The sequence below is a fragment of the Lonchura striata genome, chromosome 5, assembly GCF_046129695.1.
Source record: "Lonchura striata isolate bLonStr1 chromosome 5, bLonStr1.mat, whole genome shotgun sequence".
NCBI lineage: Eukaryota > Metazoa > Chordata > Aves > Passeriformes > Estrildidae > Lonchura > Lonchura striata.
In genome coordinates this window covers 61919869-61940137 of record NC_134607.1, presented here as the reverse complement: position 1 = coordinate 61940137, position 20269 = coordinate 61919869, and the positions used below count along the sequence as shown (strand labels likewise).

The 20269-nt window shown below is 35.2% G+C and overlaps 1 protein-coding gene across 16 annotated transcripts in view; it reads left to right on the top strand.

Moving 5' to 3' along the window:
• The window catches only part of MAGI2 (membrane associated guanylate kinase, WW and PDZ domain containing 2), a 697856-nt gene that overhangs the window by 208733 nt on the left and 468854 nt on the right, over positions 1-20269 (top strand). The gene's annotated exons all lie outside the window — the stretch shown is intronic.

Genomic DNA, 20269 nt, shown 5'->3' with positions numbered 1-20269 from the left:
TAATTAAGTTTATAACTGAGCCCTATATTGTATGTGGATGACCAGGGGCAAGAAATGGAATTATTATGAGCAGCAGTTTCCCACATACCAAATTGTGATAACAAATCCTCCTTTTTCTCAGCTTGCCAGTTGATGCCATGGGTGCTCTGTGTTAGGTGAATATAATTGACACTGCACTGCAAATATGATGCCTATGAACACTTAATAAGTCACTTCCACTGTGACTTATTTTTTTCTATCTTCTGTGAATATTTAGATTTAGGTAATCTTGAGTCAAAGTAAATAAAAGCATCATTTACAAATATAGTTTTGTTCTACTGTATTTTAGTATAGTCTGGTCTATATATAAGTTTAACCCACATGCTGCAATGTTGTCTGTGTACTGCTGAAATGTTGTATCTTACAGCATGCTTATGTTTGTGGTCTAGTCCTCTTCACAGAAGAAAGAGTACATGCAGTGATACATTTTTTTTCCTGGGTGTTGGTTTAATTTATCATATATAGTAAAAGTAGAACCATTTGCTTATATTTCAGTGACAATAAAGTGAATAAACTATGCTTATACTTGAAGCTGCAGGAAAATTCACACTTTCAGATCTGAAGAAACCTCCATCTACAAAACAGTGCAAAACAAATAAGGTCGTTCCCTCTGTCAGAGAAATGTAATATATTGGCAAACCTTAGTCATTCATAATCTACTTCAGGGGTAGCAATCAGAAATAAAGAACTTCTGGGAGTGTGTAAGACTTTCCTCTCCAGATGATAGGTGTTATCATAATTTGTATTTCATATAATACCTCTTATTTTGGTCACAATAATTAGTAAATACTGAATTAAATCCATGTTATATACTTAGGTTTTCATATGAGGCTTCTAATTTCCAAGCTGAGGAAAGAGTTGCGTAATTCAGGTGGGCAATAAATCTGTATTGGCTTAGGGTAGCCCAAACTCAGAAGTTCTCTGTGCATGCTTCTGCTGCTCTGGATAAGGTTGTGAGCTATACCTGACTAATCCATATTTGGATTAGTATGAATCCTTTCAAACTTTCAAATATGAAGCCTTTCAAATTTTTTTTAAAAAATACTTATTTTCTTCTAAAAAGTATGTACCCAAGAAAATTGAAAGGGAAATGTGTGAAACAGACTTGCCAATGGTATATTTTTCTTACAAGTTTGTTCATGTCAAAATTATCTTTCAAGAGGTATTGTCAGTGAAAGAGCTGCCAGTTTGACGTCATATGGAGCTATTGCTAGGATAAAATAACCTGTGCTTAGCATATCATACTGCCAAGAAATGTCTGCATCACTGGAAATAACAGTACCTAGCTTTAATGGCTACATTATTCTTCCAGTGTTTGCTATTGCTTAGACTTTGATGGTTCAGAATAGAGCAGTGCAGAGCTCTTAAAAATGTTCTTGTTGTGTATCTCATGGAGCACATCTCCAAAGTGTACTTTAAGTGAAGTCATTGCCATCTCAAGCACACTCAGGTAATTTTGTGAGACGAGGGGCCCACTGTGCTGCTTGCAGCACAGCCACACGTACCAGAAGATGAGAGAGTTGTCACTGCTTCCAACAACAGACAGCTTAAATAGAAGAGGAAAAGAACAGCTGAGAAAAAAAATCACAGAGCACCAACAATGCCTAAGTTGTCCTGCATGAGGTGGTGGTGGTTAAACTGTTGCTGTCGAGTTTGCTTTCTTTTCCACTGCTGCATTCACTATTCCTAATTACCCACTGAAAATGCACATGGGGCAATGACCTGTTTTTCTGAGGGCACTTGGAACACCTGGTCAAAAGAGTTTGGCTTATACATCTTTGTATTGACTTTTCATGTTATTTTATGAGACCTTTTGTCTGTTTCAGAGCAGGGTAATAAAGGTTGGAGTCAGATTCCTCCATCAGTTTGTACAGAGCACTGCCTGTGCTCAGAGCATCTTTGGGCTGCAGGCACATTGCCTTCAGCAGGAAGTAGATAAAAATAAAACCAGGGAAAAAACATTTTTTTAAATTTATTTATCAAGGTGAACCCAAATTTTAATTAAGATGTAGGGTAAACAGATGTCAAAACTATATCTGCAAATAACACCACCGATGGAAAATACCATACTGTCTGTTAGTCATGAGAGAGAAAATGTACATAATGCCTGTCTTTTTTCCTCAGAAATTTCTCAGTTCTACATATTGGGGACATCAGCTTTCAGGTATTCAGTGACTAAATACTCACCTTAAAATAACATGTATGCAAAGAAAATAAATACAGTTCAAGAGGAAGGGGAGAAGGAATGTGTTTGATGTGGTATAACTGTAGTAGGAAGTGAGAAAAGTTGTAACAAAATGAAGAGAAGTATTTGTGTACTACTTCTGATATTGTAACTTAAATGTTCCATAAAGGTTGTATGAAGACATTAGGGTGATTTCATTGGAATTACAGTTACAACAGTTCTGTTCTCAGAGATTTTTGCACCCAAATCACATTTGCAAGCGTCTGAGGCTGATAATTCTGTCCCCTACTTCCATTCTGCCCTCTCCTTTATTCCCTCCTTTCTGCTCTTTTAAATACCATGCTTTTCTCCCATTTTGCAAACCAAGTAATCAGAAATCTGTAATTTTTATTTTGTAAAACAGTACCAATATAAATTATTTTCCTAACAGGTAATCTGATATCCTGCCAATTGGAAAGTCGATACAATGCCACTAAAGTCACTAAAAGTTGTAACAGTGAAAAAAAGGATGAGAAAATACTCTGCAATTGCAAACCCAATCTTTCTAAAGCCATTTTCCTACAAAAGTGTGTCACATATCTTCCTTAACTGATGTTACCTGGCATGTGATTTAAAGACTGATGCTGAGCATCTCGGGTTGCTCATCACATCTGTCTGGAGTTATTTATATGTGTTATAGTACATGCATAACTCCAGATGAGAGTTTAGTCACAACAGTTTTGCTGATTGTCCCCAGGAATCAATAAGAGTTTATTTAAACTCTGGGGAGGCTCTCTAGTGTTGCAAAATGGGTTCTGTAATTCATGTGATACCAAATGGATAAAGGATAAAGGATAGTGGCATTTTTAAGTAAGTTTTGATGATAGCCCTAATTTTATTGATTACTAGCAGCAAACTAGAAGGACAGTAGCATGAACCTGGGGTATTGCCTTCCCTCAGCAGAACAATAGAAAATTATAGAAGAGGCCTCAAATAACTTATTTCACAAATACAAGTCATAGTTCTTGAGTAGCCTAAAGCAGCTGGAAGTTTGTGTAGAGGTTGTATCTCCCTGTGACAGTAGCTTTTCAAGCCTGAAGGTCTTTAGATATGCTACTGACCTTTCTCCTTAAAAACCTAAAGTATCTTAAAAATTTAAGAATTACAAATATGATGAACAAAACTTGCGGCATTGAATGTAAGCATTTCTATGATTTCTAAAGCATTTTTTTATTTTCTACATGATCTTTCCAAATTGCCTTTTGATGTTAAAAGATTTTAAAATATATCATCTAGATATAAGTTTAGCCTCCATTTGCAGTCAAAAAGGTAAAAAATTGTTGTTTTTTTTTTTCTTAAGGTAAGCTGAGATACTCTAAATATCTGTGTTTTCTCTCAGTCTGGAGACAAACTGTCAGAGACAGTGGATAATCTTTATTTGGTGATTTTTAACTGAAGAACAACTGAACAGTGAACATAGAGCACCAATAGCTGTCCTTAGAAATTCAGAACATATCAACAAAAAAAAAGAGTTGTGTAAAAAAAAATCAATATTTTAAATTGAATGACCAGTTAAACTACTAAATCTGTATTTGCATCATTGAACAAAAAGGTCCAATATCAGTTTTGGGAGGATGTGCTTCTTTTGTTTTGTTTCTGTTCTGGGGCTTTTCTCTTCAACCATAACGAAAACAAATCAGTGATAGTGATGATGGATCATGAATAGATCATCTGGTGTCTACTGAGAAATTTATGTGAATTGGTAAGTACTTGGCCAAGTTCACCAAACAACCAACTTCTCACATTTATGTCTCTGAAGTGCACCTGCAGTTCAGTAATCTCCTCACACCAGATGGAGCCCAGGTCCTTCTTGGTTAGTTTGTTCACCATGCTCTGTGCCACCACACCCTTCATTCAAAAAGATTACTAGCTACATTTATGAGATTATACAACTTTAAATGTTTTCTCAAGATTTAAGATTTTCCCTCCTGTAGAGAAGAAGGCACACCTTTTTACATATTTTCTGTGTCTTACAAAAAAAAAGAATTTCAACCTTCTGTGCATAATAAGCCCAGGTCAATGGACAAGTGTCTCTAGTGGCACCATGTTTTAGATTAAAAGTTACCCTGGCTAGACTAAATCCCATTAAGAAGAAAAAACATCAGAGAATGAAGATTACAGAGGTGCTGTAACACCTGAAGACTGAATAAAACTTTGGTTTCATCAATAGGGGTGAGAATAATTTGTAATTTACTGGCTGAAAAACTGTTATGAGGAAACTCCTTTTCTGCAAGTCCTTTTCTTTTTATTTTCCTGTATCCTGAGAATACTACTGTCCTGGTTTTGACCCATGACAGCATGTAAAAACTTTCTTGATTCTACCTAATGCATTTTGCTTTTTCTAATGTATTACTGTTATTAACACATCAACCTCTTGACTAGCTATCAATCTATTATGGATTATTCAAATAATTCTGTCAATTTTATTTCATTGAGTCTGAATAGAGAAACTTTCTTACTGTAGAGATGGCAGAAATCTATTTTGGTTAGAAAAAAATAATTAGAATAATGCAGAGGTTCCAGACCTCTGTATTTCAAATGAAAGCAGGGATCTGGATTTAAATGCAGAACAGTGTTTTAATTTTAGCTTTTGAATTCTTGTCTTTGAATTTTAAAAGCTTGCATGGACATATATTACAGGGTCTAGAAAACACTGTGCTTTTCAGTTAAGAGACCAGATATTTTAGTACTAAATTTCACAATAAATTACATCTGCTATAATTTTATCAATGTGTCTCTGTTGAAACTAATCACTAATACCTGTTATATGTTGCTAAGGTATTTTCACATTGCTCACAAAAATAGGTGATCATGTTATATGTTTGAAAGCACAAAATTCACTCTAGGCTGCTGAAGGTGCAGTCTCTACATGTGTTGTAGTGGCCTTTAGCTAGTGACAAAATGCACACCAGCACTCAGTTTAACTCATCTGTAATTTCTGATTCCTGTTGTTGATTTTGACTGGTTATTGATCTTTCTTTTTCAACTTGGTACTGCTATGATTTCTTCAACTCATATTGTACTGACTTGAGTAGATGCTTGACCAGTTATTTCATTTGGCATTTGTTAATACAGAGAAATTCAGAAATGTCTTTTTTTTTCTTAAAGCTTCAAATCAAAACAATTATACCCCTTCTTGCAAAAACTGCAGAAGAATCTTTGGAGCCCTTCCTGATCACAGGAAGTATCAGAAGTCTTGTAGTAAAGTTTTGCCCTCTTATGATTCATTCATTTCACAGAACGCTTCATTTGATTGGGAAATGCACATTGCATTGGACTCCTTGGAGAGCTCTTAGAACCCAGGGAACAGGCTGTCATTTAATTACCTTTAATTCATTGGTAATTGTATGTTGTTGAGGCACTCAAAATGGTGATTTGGCAAGATTTCCTTTCTTACATAAAAGTAGAAGTCACTTTTATATAGAATATCCTTGTAGCAGCAGCATCTATAAAATGATTCTCTTGTTCCCTTAAAGATGTCCTGCTTTGACTCTCACGGAGATGCTGGGCGGTTCTGAGCCTCTGCACGTGGTTGGTTCCATATTTCTAAGCCCTGGCTGACTGCCTGCTCAGAAATCTCACCAAAACCCATAACTCATAACTGATCAGGGAAAGGGAGCTTATGACTTCAGGCTCTAGGTCACAGATCCCAGAAGGTGACTTTAACCAAAGCTAACCCTTAGAGCATGGACCTTTGTATGCTTAGTTCATACAATAAGCAAGTCATATTCCCAAATAAACATCAAGGTTTATGTCCTCTAGATAAGCTAGAGCAGCTACTTTCTCAAGAATAGGATAAAAATCAGGCTGGTTTCAAATTTCTCTCTTTCTCTCTTCTGAGTCATGTGAGGACATGGTGAAAGGTTCAGCTGAGTAGTGAGTCATTCTGCTGTCCAGGGTTTCATTCAAGGAATATGTGAAATGTAAAGTTCCCCATCAATTACCAAAGATTATTCCCCCTTGTGCATCATGTAGGAGGCTAGCTGTAATTTTATTATCTAATCTTTCGTTTATCTTTGTGAACTTCAAAAGAAGTGATTATTTCCTGTAAAGCTTCAAAACTTGCCATGAGATCATTAGTCACTTTTATCTACACTGCAAATGCATCTCTACTTCTATTAAGAGCTGGGCACCAAGAAACTATTATTTAAATACACAGTTAAAATTGCACTGACTCAGAAACATGGCACTTGGAGCCAGAAACAATTTAGTAATCTGGACTGTAAACTGTCAGAGAATAGTTGTTGTTCTGTTTTTATGCTTTATAATGCAATGTCCTGGAAGAAAGTTTCTCACAAAAGTGATGAATTCTGGAGAAAATCCTTTCTTTCATTATCCTCACAAAAAGAGAGCATCTAATTACTCCTTTCTTCTTGTTGTCCTCTATTTGCTTTGCCCAGCTCTGGGGTGTCTGGTAGGTTTTTGCGGGGAGCTTTAATTTTCAGAATCTTCAGAGTAAGATACAGGGTTATATCTGTCCTGGACCAGAACTTTTCAGTCTGAACTTGAAAAATCAAGTAGAAAAAAACCAGAATATTTAAGGGATTCGGTCATGATCTTGCTTCCACTAGCTTTTACATTAAAAAAAAAATATTAGAAGTCCACATGGCACTGTGTTTGTAAGAGCATTTTTTCCTACACAGTTGAGGAAGGTAACCAAGCTCTAAGTTTTGAAAAATCTGTTTCTATTAAGTAATTTCTATTCTATTTAAATTATTTTAAAATTCTGAAAAAGCAGAAAAGTCGAAAAGAAAAGAGAAGGCTTCTGCAAGATGCAATTATATTGTCTCTCTTTGTCCCTCTTTCTTTAACGTGGGAGATTTCAGCAACAATAATAAACATGAGAAAATGTTAGTTCTTGTATAATCTTCCATTAGCATCATAAAAGAGAATTCTGAATAAAGATTAAAGGTTTATTTTTTAAAAAGGAAGAGGCTCCCAATTTAAGTTCTCTCCTACTAAACAAGGAAGCTGGAAAATGAACATAAAGGAAAATGGAAATGCAAAGAAGAAGGGTTTGTTCAACAAGGGAAGGTGACAGAGTCTGCATGAGGGATGGGGCAGCCTTGGATGTACAGGCAGACTGGGGAATGAGATGATGAGAAGCAGTGCCACAAAAAGGGTCCTGGTTGATGCAAAGTTAAACACGAGTCAGCTCATTAGTCACTGCACTCTTCTAATGGTAATTTTTACTGAGTTTGGGGACATGGAGGGTTGCTGGGGTGTGTGTTTAACAGCATTATGGCCAGAGGCCAGATCGTGCTCTCACAGGAGCTTTCCTGGCTCAGGCAACAGCTTCCTGAGGATCACAGCGTTGTTGCCATTGTTGCCATTGTTAAGGACACATTATGGCATAAACTGCAATGTTAAGTGCAATAACTGGAGGTTTTTTCTCTGCTTTGGAAAACTCTGTGATCATAAACTGTAACCAAAGACCAGGCAGAAGTTTTAAGAATTTTAAAAGGATAGTAATGGATTTGGAGGGACACTAAGATCTGACCAAACGATGCACCTCCCATGGAGTGACACCTCACAGGTCTCTGGTACGTGCCACAGTATCAGACAATGTGGCAGACATCTGTGAACCCATTTGGGTGGTGGAGGGAATCCCAAAAAACAGCTGTAGAGGCTAAATTTATAAATATTTGTGTGATATTTGTGTGATAAATTTCTACAGTTTCAATTTACAATTTCTACAACTTTTTGTTAATACTCAGTCTGAAACCAGATAATTGTTTTAGACTGAAGATCATCTTAAATCTAGTTAAAAATATACATGCAGTTCAAAAGAAAAGGCTTTGCATGTCATTCCTTGAAGCGTTTTCTGGTGTGATTGCTATTTACCCATTTCTGTTCTGATCAATCTTAAGGGAAGGAAGAACACTACCACCTTATTTTGGCTTAAGCAGTGAAAGTAAACCATAAGTTACTTGAGGGATGGCTTTAACCCACTAGGTAAGAACATAAGAAAAATTACATAGGAAGTGTGCAGAGAAGCAGTCCTTACTTGGAGCACAATTTTTACTGTTCCAGTGAAATATCATCATGAATTTTCACTGAGTTGAAGTGAGAATTAATTTCATTCTCTCTGTCTCTTGAATTTTGTTGAATTATTACAGGCCTTGGCTTGCTGCAGTTTAGAAAATAATGCACCTCTTCCCCAGATAATACAGTGAGGTTTATAGAAGCTTAATTTTATTTCATTATATGATTCCATGTAGGACCTATAAAGATGTGATCTGCACAACACTAACGATCTTTCAAAGCTAAAGCTTGAACAAATCAATGTCCTCAGGTCCATTAAACTCAAGCACAAAGCACATCCCGTTCCTGGACAGGATTAATAAGGGTGTAAGAGTACACAGAAATAAGAAAACAGTGAATAATTACAGAAACTAGTCTCAGCATGATTATTCTAGAAGTCATTCACATGAGGCTCTGTAGTGCTCTGGCTCTGTGTTTTCCCACTCCACTTACATCCTGGTGTAGGTCATGGCACAAGATAGAAAATATCTTCCTGTTATGTGGTCCAGCAAAGGTGTTTTAAATGGTTTCACAGAAACTGCTTCTAATTTAGTGCCACATCAGTGCAGAAAGAGACGAGAAGGGGGATTTTAGTGAGAGAGAGGAATATTTAAAATGTGTAGGTTTGTTTTTTTGTTTGACACCGTGTATGTTCCTCACTGTGCAGAGCTGCTCTGTTCCCATGATTGTGTACTGTCCCTGTTCAGGCAATATTGTCACTCCTGCAGCATGTGACAGACAGGGAAATCTCTCTGCATGCAGTACTCCATACGGTGCTGTAGTCTCCCTTCATATCCCAGTTCTCCTTTCACACCCCAAGAGACATCAGGGAAAATGTGGGAGCCCAATTTCCCTGGTCAGTGTGGAGTGTCCTCATTAACAATGCATAGTCCTAAGCATTTCAAGGTGATGGCTGTGTCTGTGCCAGAAAAAACAGATGGGAATGAATGGAAAACAGTGACCCTCTGGGCTGCTGGGAAGGGATTTCCTTCCCTTCACCTTCACTTATTATGTAGTTAAATGTCCTATTTTTTAATCTCCACTACTCCATCCATCTCCTACAGAAGTGTACTTCCAAGCTTATTTACCAATGACATGTGCTTCCAGGTTTAAATAGGAAAACTGATTCTGAATGATATAGCCCAGTTTTCACTTCTGGAAGTTGAAGAATACCACAGCAACTTGGCAAATACTATTCTGCAGTATTATAGCAGAGCAATATTTAATATATGTCTCAGCACACATAGATTTTTTTGAAGTGGTTTTGGAAGTGTGGGTGGAGTTTTTCATTTGTTTGGTTGGTTTTTTGTTTAGTTGTTTGGGTTTTGTTGTTGTGATTGTCTGTTTTGGTATGGTTTGGGGTTTTGTTTGGGTTTTTTTATTTTTGCTTTTGTTCTTGGGTTTTTTTTTTTTTTTCATGTTCTATTTAGCATTACTTACAATATTAGGAGTCAAAGTTTTCTTCTCACTGTCATTAGATTTGGAATTCTGGCCCACTGCTTTGTTAAATCTGAGCTATATGCTACTTCTATGTCAGTACAAAGCTTGAGCAGAAGAAAGCAGTCACACCCTGAAGTGTGGAAGAGAGTAGCAGTAAAGAGTTCACCCTCACCTTCCTCTCCCCCTCCAGCTCCTCAATAATTTCTGCAGCAGCACAGGGGAGAGATGAGTATTGATAATTTGCTCTCATTTCATGGCCAGAAGTACACGGGCATGACTTCCCTGTTCATTCTCTGCAGCACCAGTGCCACTCTGCTGAGAATCTCAGCTCGCTGGCTGTCCACAGAGGCAAGGATTTGGTTGTCTAAATGTCACTGTATCCAGTAATGCTGCAATAATACTTTGATTGGGGAGATTCCTGATATCATGTATTGTGCATGGCTAGCACTTGAGGATCTGTAAGATATTTCAGATGAGTAATGCTAGGAAAATATAACTAATTGTAATTAGAGCAGTTTGGTGTTTTGAGGAAGCAACCTATTTCACATTAATGCAAAGATAAATGGTTGGCAGTCAGATAAACCCTTTCTTCTTAATATTCCTTTCTGTTTCATCTGTTTAAGTTTTTTCTTGTAAATTGTATTATTCAAATGAAAACTCAGTGCATGACAACTAAAGTGTGCCTAACAATTCTATTTCTTTTTAAAAGGCTGAATTTCCTATTCATCCCCTGGTGCTTCAATCTATGAAAATGTTATATTAATTATGGTATTTGGTGTTCCCTGTTGATACTGCCTGGAGTTGTGCAGTTGTTGGATTCATGCATGCTGGGACAGTGCAATGTCTGCATGGATTGCAGATGTGAAGGGATCCATGTGTTCTTGGGGGCCAGACACAGCACCTTGGAAGATCAGGGTCTGAAGCTCACAAAGGTTTGGTGGAACAGGGGACTTGGGAGGGTCAGAAGCTGTGCCTTACTGATGTAACAGCTGAACTACATCTGCAGGAAGAACTCTTCTCATCCTCCTCCGCAACTTATTCTGTACAATGAATTTTAAGTTATTATTAAGAGTTTCCAGTAGTCTGAATACACAACAGCAATAGCACAACAACAGCAACAGCAACCAGCAACAATATCTCTGTTGATGTCAATCAGTATAACTTCATTACTGTTGAGGATTTTTAGAAATTAGCACAGTTTCAGGCTTTAACCTTGTTATGATAGCCCGGAAACATCAAGTTTCTTTTCCAAATGATTACTGAATGCTAACAGCTCTCTGGATGTTACTGATGTAGATTGGCACAACCAGCTTTGTTCAATGTTGAGCTATTCCTGAAATATAAAAATAATTAAAGTTTTGTAGCATTTTCTGTAGAGACTTGTAAATTGCTTTGTTCTACTGAATTACAAGAGAAATTAGCTAAAAGTTTAATCATAGAACTATAAAAGGTTGCAAATCTGAAAAACAGGCACAGCTTTATTGTTTTATCTAAATAATGTATTGTTATTTCCATTTGCATAGTTTAAAAACAAAACAAAAAAAAAAAAAAAAGCCCAAAGCCCAGTGCTCACCCTAAGGTTTAAATTAAAAGAACTGTTTTCATTCACTTTACATTTCTGAAATAATTCACTTTGCAAGCTAATTTTGCAGCTTGGTGAAGATTGTCATAATTGCTGCCTAGAAAGGGACACCTTTGCCAGGATCGTTTCTGTCACTTCTCCTTATTTATTTCTTTGACCTTTACCTCTGAGAATAAATGTCATGTTGTGGCTCAAGCACTTTTATAAGCAATAGCATGCCCTAGTGCAGCTGGAATTGAAGACCTCCCTATTTGCAAAATTGGTGCAAGCTTCACAGCTAAACTCAGGTGCTCTGATCACAATCAGGGGCAATTTGAAAAAATGAAATTTTCATAAACATTATTTAGATGGGGCCATTTTAGCCCACCTGTGCTTCTGCAAACAGAAGCAGAGCAGTGAGACCCTGGGCCAGCACTGTTCACATAGGCAAGGATAGAACAGGAGATCCTGGAAAGAGACAGTGGTTTTTTTATGATGGGGTTTGCTTTTTTGGTTTGTTTTTTGGGGTTTTTTTAGTTCATTCATGCTGGTTTTCTGCATAAGGACTAAGATCTAGGAAGGTGTGAGATGAGGCTGCACAGTGATCATGGGTTCAGAGAGCAGCAGGGAAGGTGGACAAAGGGAGCACAGGGTTCTCTGCAGTAAATAAAAGTAAGAGGTTATATTTTCCACAAGGCTGATTGAAGTGGCAAAGCTGTGGGGAGAGTAATGTGTGACAGGATTATTAAAGATTTCATTATAATAGAAATAAGAAAGAACATGAATTAAAACTGCTAAACTGACATTTTCTAATTTTTGGTGCTATGGTTTATAAGTGTAGTCATTTTCTTCTGTCATAAGTTACAGTGTAGAGATAATCATAAAGCATTTTTTAATTTTTTTCCTTGCAGAAAATAATAACATTTAAAGGGGGGGGGGGGGTGTTTAAAAATATACTTTTATCTTACTTGTTTTCTGTTTATTTTTCTCTTACTGTTTCTGCTAAACAGTACTCTGCAAAAAAAAAAAAGAGGTTTCCATGTAAAAGAAGCTTTAATGTAAAATAACTACAGCTCTCAGTAAATGTGAAGACTGAAACAACCCAGCAAAGTTTAATGGAATACTCAGTATTGCTTTAAATATTAAAAGAAAAAATTTAGTTGGTATTCACAGAGAGACTTTCTTCCCATAAATTTGCAGTTTTTCAAATCGTTAATTAGTTTTATGCAATCATTCTGATGTTGTTGGAGGAAAGAAAAATAATAAAATATGTGTTGGCAGCTGCAGCTAGAAACCTTGAGTGATACAGAAAACAAAGATAAATAAAGATTCTGAAAAAGTGAAAGCTTGCTAAGAGCATATCTAGCCTGGATTATGTTGTTTATTTACAGCAGTTATGTAAAGCTAATGTGAGTCATTAAATAATTAATAACATATGAGATAACTAGTTCCTGATCTTTGTGCCAACCAGACATTTAGGTATGAGCTGGAAAAAGTACTTTAAAAGTACTGTAGAAAAGTACAGTGGAGCTATGTCAGAGGAGAAGAAAAAAAATTAAAATTTCTGCCGCCAATGGATGTGAAATATGCTCTTTTAATCCCAAACATTTCTCTGGTGTTTCTCCTAAACCCAGGAAGCATTTCAGATGCATTGTGAGTGCTGGGCTAGCTCAGAAATACATTGCAGTAATACCCTTTTAAAAATGAAAGATATTTTTTTGTATCTTAGTGTGAACTGAGCTTTCAAGGAGTTTTTTCTAAGCAAGAGTACTACCCAGTGTTCCTTACCAAGAAATGTCCATGAACTTACAGTCAGAGGTGCTCAGACATATCCTGGTTCTGTATGGCTCGTGTGGAATCAGGAATGATTCCAAACTCTGCAGGAGGGAAAGAAGGGGATACAAGAGTTGTTCCTTATGAGAAATTAGATGGTTTTGACCAAATTGTTGCAGTAAAGAAGACTGCTCCTACCAAAAAAAAAAAAAAAAAAAATTCTATATTTAATTTATGGTCTGAGGCTTAAAACTTTCTAGACTGGCTAAATATTTACAACAAAATAAATTTTGAATCTTATTCACTGGTTGGCGTTTACCTTTGGTTCTAATAGAAGCGTCTCTATTTTTCTTGACTCAATATATTAGCATTTGAGCAAAATAAGAATGTACATGTGAATAGTTTCTTGGGTTTAGTTTTGTTGTTGTTTGTTTGCTTTTTTCAATAAGTGTTTTCAGTGTCATCTTCACAAGTTATAGGCAGGAGCTGGAACAGCTTCCTTTTAATGACATGCCAAATGAGACAATAGAAGAATATTCTTGAAAAGGTATTTTGTGTTCATTTTAGTCACAGAATGACTGATGTATCAAGGGTGGGCAAATTAATGAATATTGAAATTATTTAAATGTGTTTAATTTAATTAAATTTGAACACAAATAAGTGATCATGAAAGTGATGGTTTCTGTTATTGGCAAAATGCAAGCATCAGTTTAGTGCAAGAAAGATAGGTGGAGTATGAGCATATTGAAATATGCTGATTTCAAATGCCAAAAATGAAGCACTAGTTTGACCAAGAATTTTATGCTGAATCAAGAGATATGTGCTGTAGGAAATTAAGGTCATCCTGTAGTTAGAAGGGTAAGTTATTTAAGGTTCAAAAGTATTTGCTTTCATTTTAATATGCCTCTTTCTTCTGGTGCAAACTTAATAAATTCACTAAATTATTCCTTCAAAATCACTTTCTTCATATACACACCAAGAGAAACAGCAGCCTTTGTAAGTTTCTTGTGAAGGCAAATGAATGAAGACTCATTAAATTATTTCATATCACCAAGTGTAATGTGAAATGGAACATACTATCAAGTAAAATATATTAGTATTGTCAAAATCAAAGCCTAAAAAGGAACTCAGATCTTAAAAAAAAACCCTCTCCAGGTATATTTCAGATAATGGTACATTACAACATCCAGTTCTTTTAGGTTTTGTTTCCACCCTCTTTCTGTAAGAACTTATTCCTATGTGTTTTAGTATAAGTCACAATATATTGGCACTATAATCCTTGAGCAGGGTGTTTTTGTCAAACCCTAAATTAAAGACTTCATGATATTGTAGGAGGACTGAGATTTTTTTATTCATTATTTTTACTTTAATGGTTATGGCTAATAAACATAGTATTTAGTATCTTTCAAGAGGGAGAGTATTTATTGAGAAAAATGCTAAAACAGTATTTATATGAGTAATCTCCTCAGCTTCAGGGTACTGTAATGCCATGAAGAGAGCCATGGAGAAAGAGGTATTTCATGACTATGTCAGGTGGTTGATTTTGATTATTTTTCATAGAAGGATGCTAAAATTAAAAAATATAAAAATAAAAATATATCAAAAATTTCAGACTTACTATCAATACAGATCTAAGTCTATGAAAAATCCATAGCTCATTTGGCTTAGAGAAGTTTACTTAAATGGATGTTCTGCAGTATATTTGACCAAGGTCAAGTTCTTATCTCTGACTCAATTCTGAGTTAAAGATTTGAAATTAAATTTGGTGATTGTGATTGTATTAGAGACCTTGGTGTATTTCTACTTCAGTTGAGAGTATCTTTGATTATTTTTAATTTCTGGTTCATAGTTTTAAATATGTAAACACAGGTTGACAGAACTGTAGAAGTGTTATGGATTCATTGTGTGTTCAGTGCCCTGAGAAATGTTGCATGGAGTATCCAGTTATTGTCACTTGCACATGCAAGCACAATTTATATGAACAAAAAGCATTCCTGTTTCATTTTGGTAATTCCTGTGGAAAAATAATGCTTAATCTGTAGATAAAAACATCTTCAGTAGGGCAATGGCACAAAAAGCATTACAGCTAACTCCATAACTTAGATGTCAAGGCCCTCAGCTACACTTTAATACTCGAGGAGAAAGTAACAACGAAGGAAAACATGAAGTATCATTTCAATGGTGTACCACATATATGTGAATTAAGCTCAAAACACCCATTTTCAGATAATGTCACATAGCTTTCCATTCAGCAAGCCCTGAGATAATAGTGTTTTGATCAATGGGGGAAGAAAAAAGCCAGTCAATTCCACAAAGAAAGTTTGCCATTCATATTTTTCTAGCTTTTTTTTTTACTTTGATAAGAGAAGGTAAGAGTGCATGACTCAACTGAACACAAATCAAGCTAAAACAGGTTGATGCAAACAAGAAACAAGAAGGCAAAACCAGGCTGAAGGATGCTTTAAAAAATAAGCACAGAAACAAATCATGTATGTTCACACATTAAAGTGTATACTTGTATTATTTAGAGGTTTTATTGAAAGATGTTATTTCTGGAAAAAATGAGGAGCTGTACTGAATCAGTTAAATTGGGAAATTTTATAGCCAGGGGTAGAGCTTCTGTAAGGTGAATTTTCTTCCAGGCAAAGGGAAGAAAACTCAGAAAGAGATTTAATGTTTAACTACCAAATAAAAAAAATAATAGTAATTGAAGAATCTACAAGGAACAGACAAGAAAGCTCTGTTCTAGTGGTTGAAAAATAAGACTGAGAAAAATGAAGATGAATTAGAAGTTCAGAGGACAAAACAAAAAAAATAATTATTTGACCACCTAAGTAGAAATTGAATAAGGAAAGAAGAGATGTGATTCCTTAGAAGGAGGTGATTAGGTTTTGCTATACTTCAGACAAAAAAAATCAGTAGGGATCATTTAGAAGAACTTAGACCTAGAGGAAAAATGGCTAATGAGGAAGTATATAAATTTGGGGAGGTGTTTTTTTTTTTTGTTGTTGTTGGTGGTGGTGGTGGTGGTGGTTTGTTGTTGTTTTTTTTGTTTGTTTTTGTTTTTTTTTTGTTAGGTGTTTTTGGTTGGTTTGTTGGGTTTTGGCTTTGTTTTTTAATAAGAAAACCTTATTGCATCTGAGATATGGGCAAAACCAAGAACTTGATTTAGTATGTAGGGAAACAGATTACCTCCATAACAGAATATCTGTAAAATTTAAATACTAAATTGCAAGTTTGACATCCAGAATGTTTATTTCATTTATAACATGACAAGAAACACTAATAAACAAATATAATGAGCAAACACAAATGAGCAAATATAGCTCATTTTAGTAGAAAAACATCTTTCAGGAAACTATTTATTCATTTTCTCACCTCTTTAGAAAGCAAAGCATAAAATAATTTTGTAGTGTTGACAAAGGAAACACAGAGAGATAAATAGAAAATGAGACATAATACATCCAAAAGGATTTAAAAGGTCAAGCTAATCTGATAGTTCTTCACTTGAATTATTGATTTTATCAGCCCAGGAAGTGCACCACAGAATTAATTAGTCTGTAATTTATTTTGCTGTTTAGTATGGAGAGATGAGAAAGAGTAAAGCTGCTATATAGTAGATTGAAAGACCTAATCTGAAATTTTCTGTATTATTTTGCATGTCCAAGAATGTAAAATTTGAAGAAGCGCTTAGAAAACATACAAAGCTGCTCAACAGAGCAAAGTTCTTTTCTTACTGGAATAGCTTTACCTAATTACTTTAGCAAAGTAAAGATCAATATATAGGAGGAGTTTTATTCACCCTCTATAGAAAGTCTCAGAAATGAATACCAGAGTGATAAAAAGAAATTTTAAGATAAAAGAAATTAAGAAAGGGATAAAACCTGAATATGAATCTATGAAGACTGGAAATTAATGGCACTTTTGAAAATTTAATGGGTTTTCATTTTGAGGGAGCAAACTGAAAGTAATTTTAAATATGTGAATGAAGCTAGCTTGTACTTTCCCTGGAATTGTAAACTGAACTTGATGATAAAAGGAATATTTTATTAGCTAAACATTCCTGTCCTATCCTATTCCTATCCTGTATCCAGTCATTCACCTTCAGTGATGTGTTTGTGTGCTACAGCCCCACTGACAGAACTGGGATTCTTCTGGATATGAGTTTATATTTTAGTTCAGATTAGCAAAGCATGTCATTATATGCTTCAATGCCAGTGAAGCCATGAGTTATTTAACTTAATTAATAAAAAATACATCTCTGTGTAAAAAATACACAAAGAAAGAAACTGCTCTTTTTTTTGTTTAAGCCTCGAAATAGGTAATTCCATTGATATTTTAACACTATAAAGATAGAATTTTAACGAGCAAACTCTGAGAAACAGTGAAAAATTTCTCAGCTCTTCTTAAAAAATTCTTTTTCTCAGACTTAATTCACAGGCTTGTGATTGTCATCAGTTCATGCCAGCCAACAAAACAGTGCTGACGTTAATCCATGATATAAAGGCATCATTATAGTATCAGAGGTGCAAGTGTCTCTGTGAGCTGAGTGTTTCTATGCTGATATGATATGTATAGAGATTATGGTCAATTATTCTCAGTGTAGTCACTACTGTAATTCTGCTTGTTTCTAATGTAAGTGAGAAATAGAGGAAGCAATACACAGATGTATCTACTTCTTTGATTTAGCAGTTCCTATTTAAAACAGGGACCTCTTCATATTAAGGTAATCAGTGGGATATTCAGTGGGAAATAAAAGGATGTGCATTTTCTCTGAAGCTTTCATTTCAGAACATGGTGACTTTTTTATTTTGCTATCTATTAGATTTTTGGTAGTTTTGTGCTCTACAAAGGATCTTCACGTACAAAGTATCCTGCAAGCTCTTATTTAATGGTTATTGTTGATTTAAAAGCATTATGAGTAAATCTAGAGAACAGAGTGAAGCGCATGTTCCAGAATGAGGGAGTATTCATAAACACAAACACTTTTTCTTTCCCATATCAACTGTTTCTGGTGAAGAAGGGTCATTGCAGAAGAAGATAAAAATTTGTCAATCCAAAACTGAGGGACAGTTTGTATAGCAGAGTTTGGTACAAAACCAGACAAACAAACAAACAAAACTGGTATGTTAACCTTCCCTGGCACCAGAGGAGAAATTATGTTTATCCTATTCCACTCCCAATTCCTCATGTGTGTGTCTGTGTGTGTCTGTGTGTCTAAATTAATTTAGAAGTTAACTGTACAAGTTAATTGTTGATAACTTTTTTTATTTATAAGAAATGAGCTCTACAAAGCAGATCAAACATTTCTGCTGTTTAATTCATCAGTACAGAAGTGCAGTCACCTACCCAATGCACTGAGTCTCCTTGAGGAAGGAGACATTTTGCAAAACAGAAGTAGCTTCAAACACATATTCTGTGTAAAACAAATTATGTACAGTAAAAGGAATTGCATAAATATTCTCACATCTCCAAAATATATTTGCACAAAGACTGTCATTGCCAAAAAAGAAAACAAGAATTTATCAAAGTAATGGTACAAGATATAAGTACCTTGATAGTTTAATAGCCTGAATCTTTTTGTTTTGTTTTGTTTTGTTTTGAATAGAAGTCTTTTTACCCAGAACTCAAGAGAAATAAGGAATATTTAATTGACAGTATTGAATTAGGTGTCTACTCCTAGAGTTTCAGATGCCAAAGTCTCAAGAGAGAATGTAAAATGATGGTTCTCTTTAGGAGTACCTGATGGATAGGGTGACACAGTATTTTAATGCTGTTTAGGTCATCAACATCATCCACAGGGTGCATATCACCCAACATAATTACTTTCCTTATATGTATGGAATGGTCAGTAATAAAACTTGTTCATTTCAAACTCTGTAATTCTTTTTATGGTTATTGAAAATTAACAGTCTTCGGATTTTATATTTATTTTCAAAAATAATTTCTGTGTCAGTTACATTGTTACCTGCCATCAAAAATTTTATTTTCTCAATAGTACTTTTGGGAAGACTTTACATTGGAACAAAGTGGATTCTAACCCCTTCTTTTAAGTGCAAAGGAACACTGGTTACATCAAGAAATGGACTTGAGTGCAGAATCTATTCACAAGAAATTTTACATTCTGTCTTATGACAAAGTGGCAGCATTACTTGTGAAGTACAACAGTGTACATTAAACCATTATGTTAAATTTCTGTATCTTTGAATAGTAAGTTTTGGATGTATTGTGGCATCATAGAATTTTACTAAGAAAACCAGTCTAGAAAATCAGCAATGTCCCACATATTTAATCTCATGGTAACTTTCATATTGATGATGCTTTAGGTGTTTTTTCTGATTTGAGATTTTAGAGCTTCTCAATTATTATCAAAAATGCTCAAAAATAATGCCTCCATTTATAAAAGTCTTTCAAAGGAAAGTATTTAAATTTTTTTAAAAGCTGTCCAGGGAGCCTTCTAATGATTTTTAAACCATGAGTGTCTTTCATATAGCTTCAGAAAGATACTCTGAAAGTTAGGCAGGAAATTCCACAGTATCTGTCTCTGTTATAACCTACCAATGGCAGTGACAGCTGCTGTCATTGCAGATCTACATTTATACACAGAAAGGGAATCTTTTATACACAGAAAGAGTAATCTCCCTTCTCACTTTCCAAACTAGAACCTACATACTATTGTCTTCTCATTTACCTTATGCTCTTCTCACTCTCCCTCAGATTTTTCCTCATTCCTGAAAGAGCCCCAAATTATCCCTTCATTGTTTTAAGGGATATCCAGTCTAGGTTACAGTGTAATCATCTTGATACAAGCAGGGCTAAAAGCTGTTGTATTTTTCACTGGTTATAAGCATGTCACATTGACCTGTTTCCACACCTCACCTGAGGAGCTAGTCTTTTTAGGTAATAAAAATATTGTTCCAAGTCACACAACTAAGATGATGCAAACATCTAATGTGCAGATTTCCTTACAAAACTTCCCATCTATGTAAATGATAATATATGTGAAATTTATTTATTGCCAGCTTTGTCATGAATACCATGTTCACAGCCTGCCTTCTTAGTGTCATTATCTTCGCAGACACTTCTAGATCTTTTCTTTCTTTATATTTTGCTTAACACTACCATACTAATCCTTTCTCTCAAAACATCATTTTGGGATTCCAGATCTCAGTGAGCACTGCTTCCAACAGCACCAAAATATTTCTTTG